The 5049-nt window shown below is 47.2% G+C and overlaps 1 long non-coding RNA gene across 1 annotated transcript; it reads right to left on the bottom strand.

The window, feature by feature from the left end:
* Positions 1 to 1917: 1917 nt before the first annotated feature.
* LOC128895000 (uncharacterized) lies at positions 1918 to 4824 on the bottom strand. Its single transcript, XR_008461657.1, has 3 exons — positions 3881 to 4824; positions 3285 to 3754; positions 1918 to 3159 (listed from the first exon to the last, which is right to left on the bottom strand). It is a non-coding gene; the product is annotated as an uncharacterized LOC128895000 (long non-coding RNA).
* Between the last annotated feature and the right edge of the window lie 225 nt (positions 4825 to 5049).

The following is a 5049-nucleotide window of genomic DNA, read 5'->3' as shown; positions in this document are numbered from 1 at the left end:
GACCATTTCTAGGTTAAATTATCCACTTTTGTGATTGAATTTTATTTTAAGGAAACCTAGACCTACACCCAGAATGAACTCGAAGTCATTGAGGAGTCAGTCACTCCCGAACTAATCGGTTCAATTTCGAAGGAGAAGAATGTCTGGTATGGCGAACTAACATCCAGTCGAACCGCCGTGACGGGACCTATGCCACCGAGGAATAAGAAAAAGCGAGTTCTATGCGTGTCTACGTGATTATTTCGAGAAGTCATGGCGCCGAGACGCCTCCGCGTCTCTGACGGATGCCGCTAACGAGCACCACTGACGATTGACAAAATATTCTCAGTGCGTGACCGAGCCCAGCCACGCTTGGCCCCGGTGTGTACAACAACCAAAACCGTGCTATTTCGAAGTCGTTATCGCGACTGCGGAATGAAGGTGGCTAACCGAATCGCTGTCAACCTTTTTAGAGGGAATTCCCTAGACTGTATACATGGATACTCCCATTAGAGGAAAAGTCTTAGGCCGATCGCACAAGGCGCGACCGATTTGGAATTAGTGTTGCAAACCGTTTGCGCTCTTTGTTTCACCTATTCCACTATCTTTGTTTTACCTAGATTCACGGTCTCTATAGTTTCATCCACTAGTTTCTATAGTTCAATAGTTTCTATGCAACGTGTAGAAAATATATCAGTTATTCTTTTCCATTGCTTCTGGTACCACAGAAATGGTTTCCTAGTCCGCCATATTTTTTTTTTTTTTTTTTATTGCGCGTGACGTATCCCGGACCTACCGTGCGAAAAGGGAATGGAGTACTCCAAGTTAAATATACGCGTAGGACGCTCCAGGCAGGACAAAAAGCACTTCCTCTTGTCCAACGAGTAGTACGTACTTCGACGACTTCGAAGAACGTAGGAAGCAAGGAGGCGAAACAAGGACCTTTGTTCCCGCTGGAAGGCGCACTCTACTTTTCAATCGATCTTTACTCACCCTCTCTTCCGTTCTATTAGTTTGCCACAGCGTTGTCTCAAACCATCTCAAACTCGCCTCCCGAACCGTCGGCGTAGTTTTGTAACCGTTTCCGTTTGCATTGTTGCAGCCAAGTTATTCGTCGCAGCGAACGCAAACAGACCGCAAGCAGGCAGACGAAATATTGGACGTTAGCGATTACTCGCGCACCGTTGTATTCGAAACAACCGCGACAGAGGCGAGGGCAGATCGGGGGTCCTCTTCGTCGACGATACAGGCTCCAAATTCCGCGCAGCTTTTGTGACAAAGACGCGCGATACCATGTTCATCTTGGAGACGCACCTAGACTAACCGTTTCTTGTTGATGCTGGCAATGAGCTCTGTTGACACAACACGAACGTGTCGTAAGCGCTGTTGAATATTAAGAACATATTATGACGGGTACGCCAACCGCGGATCGAGAAAATTAGATAACTCATGCTGGCGTGAAACGGTCAACGTTTGACGGGCCGTGAGCCGCGCGACAAGCAATTATTAAAAGATCAATTTCGGGATAAGTAGACGAGGCTGACTCGTAGGTTAAGAACGCGCAGATTTATCGCGACGAAACAATGCGTTCGGGCTAACGCGTGAAACTGCCGCCTAATTGTCGTGTAGCGCGATCGTCGCATTTCTTTCCTTCCCTTTCGTCTCCCGTTCTCGCTCCATTGGTCAACGATGCGCGACAGGGGGCGTCAGGGGAAAAGGGAAATAGGCTTATCGTCGCTCTGCGAGTATCGATAACGACAGTTCATGGAATTCTTCGTGCCGTCGCTTCCATGAAATCTCCGTAAACACGAAATTATTTTTGTAGCTACAGTACGGGCTTAGCAACCTCGAGGTTTGTATAATAAGTTAAGCGCTTTAAATAAACGAATAAATCAATGAAATTATCTACGAGGCCCGAACCGTCGGGATCTATAAAATCCTTCGTGAAAACGGCATCGGTCACGCGATCCAAACATCGCTTGCGTACTTTTTAATTCTTTTATTACAAATAAACGAGTAAGAAATTGAAGACGTCGCTCGTTTTACGATGCCAGGAGAACGGGAGTTCGAGACGCGTTTTTGTCGAAATGCAATCTTTTGCGGTGGAGCCTCGAGCCCGTGGCCAATAATAGAGCAATAAAAACGTCGCGTAGCGTGTTTCAAAGCGACGGTAATGGGGCTTGAAAGCTCCCAAGCTAGGAAAAGGAAGTAGAAAGGGGTGACGGGGCGCGAAGAAGAAGAAAAAATCGTGCTGGAGATGAGAGACATTCGTCTTCGAAGGCGTTCAACCGTTTGATAGCGGAACCACCCAGCGTCTGCGTCGCGAGCTTCACGGAGGAAATCGGCTGCGACCGTCGGGACCGTTTTCAAAGTGACAACCGTAGGAACTCGGATTTCCATGCATTTGAACGACCCTGTGCAAACAAGCATCGTATCGCGCGATGTATCGCTGCTTTTTCTATGCGCCCACTGAAGGGAAAACCGAGGGGAAAGCTGAGGCTTCGACTTGCGCGAAAGGTATCGAACTGACGCATTTTTTATGCGGGAAGAAGCTGGAGGAGGTTGGAGGGAAGATCTAGGGAATCTAGGGAGTTGTAAACTTGTAGTTTCGCGAAATTTCGTGTGAAACCTGCTGGTCAATCATAAATTGTATTACTAGTATAAAACTTGAGAATGTTTTCCTTGTTAAAGTATAAGTACTTTATAAAAACGAATAAATAATTTTTACGAAGTAAGTAACTATTAACATCAACTATTCGTATTATTAATATGAATGATGGAATGTATTGGGGCTCCTACAAGAAATTTTATAAAAAATGAGCATTGCAATTTAAGAGCGAATCTGAAGGTATGACATCGACTCCTTTGTAAATCACGGCTACTGTAATTAAACGAACATGCTTCTCCGACAAACCGTCGTGTTTACACAAACGGAGCTTGGTTTCTCGATCATTTACTTCCTGAAGGACGGTCACATATCCGACGACACTTTCCTGTTCCGCTAAAATCGGTGGGCGGGATCGTGACCAAGAATCGTTTCCGCTGGTCGTTAACACCTAACAGGGCTCCCCTAACGACCAAAGCAGGCCGTGAAATTGTTCGTTACACGGAGATACAGCGGTCCTGTGGATATAAAGAAAAAACAGAAACCGGAGTTTTTCAATAGCCGGTATCGAGACTCTGAAAAACCAAACATAACGAAGCAAGGTTACGGTAAATTTACAATTAACCCTTTGCGCACGAGGCATTTTTCTATCAAATTAAATCCGGTTAAGTATGAATCATAAGAAGATCTATTAGGGTACCCATCGATAATCGTCGCGGATTGGTTAACATCTGCACGAAAGTCGAGTAGGAATAAATCGCAGCCAGTGAGCGAGCCCAATTACAGAAATTGACCGAGTCGTAATTAACGTCCGTTAAGTTTCGAAACGGCTTCTGACGGCTGAAGACCCTTCAAACCGTCGCGCGTGTGTATGTGCGCGTGTGGTCCGCGTCCCGGAGACCTCACATCAGGCCCTCGGAAGGCGTCAGACCTGTCGACGGTGGGTGGATGCCTTCCCGAAGACGAACGGCTTTTTTACGTGACGCCAGACGTTCCTTGCGCCTCGTCAAAATGTCAACGACTTGACCGATGGATCCAACGATTCACCCAACGCCGTCTGGATCACGCTTTCGCATGATCGATCGAGAAGCTTCGTGATCGAGGCAAGGGGTATCGAGTGTCTCCTACGTGCCTTTCCGCCATTTCCACAAATTTACGATAACTAGCTACCTAGAATGACTCTTTTCAAACTTCTGTATACAGATCTTACGTACTATACATATATAAATATCGGCTTTTTTCGAGTTTCAGCGTGGCGCAAGGGGTTAATCAGTTATCGAAGGTCGCCAGCAGTACCTGGCTCGACGCTTCACTTCCAGTTCCTTCACTGGAACGTTCCTAGGCACGGTTCCCAGAAGCCTCTCCTCTTTCTCGAAAGAAAGAATTCCAAAGAGTCTCGAGGACCAAAGGCAAGATACCAACCAATCATCGCCGTTAATCGAATCAGTGGACATTCTTCCCTCGTGAAACGGCATTGTTTACGGCGACGTGGCCGTGTCACCTCGTCTCGGAATGAGATCGCATAAATAGCCCTAACGGGGGCCTCCTTCCTCGACGCTAAGTCATCGGCGATGCTCATTGTGAGCCGCGTCCAAGTTCTTTCTCTTTCACCTTTCCGTTCACCAGGCGTCTTCACGTTTCTCGGTTCTCCCCTCCCAGGAATCCCGAGGCAGTGTGTGTCACTGTTGTGACGCAGCAACACGCAGATTCGATCAGGGCGGACGGAGAGCGCAGGAACCCGAGAGGCGAGAGGCGAGAGAGCGACTGCTCATTGTGCATTCGAAAAATGACCACACGGATTTTTCTCTCGGTTCCATTGAGCCTGGAGAGGCTCGAGAGACTCGAGTCACTCTCTCTCTTCTCTCTGCACCCGTTGGTTCATTCATAATATACCACACTCGAGTGGACGTGGAGGCTCGAAGCGGACCGGATGGTATTTCGTTTTTTGACAGGCCAGCGGTGATCCCTCGTTCGAATTACGAGTGTGCCCGGGAGCTCGTGGGTATTTTGCTTATAGTATAAATAATCGGACGATCCCGATAGACGGAGGACCCGTGAGTCGTCGAATCGTCAAGTTTCGGGACCGATAGCTGCTCGCGAATCATTTAAGATCCCTGTCGAGGTACTTCTTCGATTAAACCACGACCACGCCACGTTTCACGAAGTTCAAGTATCAAGATTTTGTTATTTTTACACAGACTCTTGCGAAACGTACAGATCTTCGTGTGAATTTGTTCAATTTATTGTAAACCTTTGGAAAAAAAAAAAAATAACAATTATTGACCGCGCCGTTATCGAGGAAGGAATTTATTTACCAATTCATTTACCATCCGCGTTGCCTTTAGTCGTGACATCGCATTATTCTTGGCTCAGCACCGATTCCTCTTCCTCGACACGAGCAATTCCAGCTCCTACTCGACGCCATCGATGATTCTTGCAACGCGGTGCCGCGATGTCTGCGGGAT

The sequence above is a fragment of the Hylaeus anthracinus genome, unplaced genomic scaffold, assembly GCF_026225885.1.
Source record: "Hylaeus anthracinus isolate JK02 unplaced genomic scaffold, UHH_iyHylAnth1.0_haploid 4, whole genome shotgun sequence".
NCBI classification, from domain to species: domain Eukaryota; kingdom Metazoa; phylum Arthropoda; class Insecta; order Hymenoptera; family Colletidae; genus Hylaeus; species Hylaeus anthracinus.
This window is presented reverse-complemented; position numbering and strand designations above follow the sequence as displayed.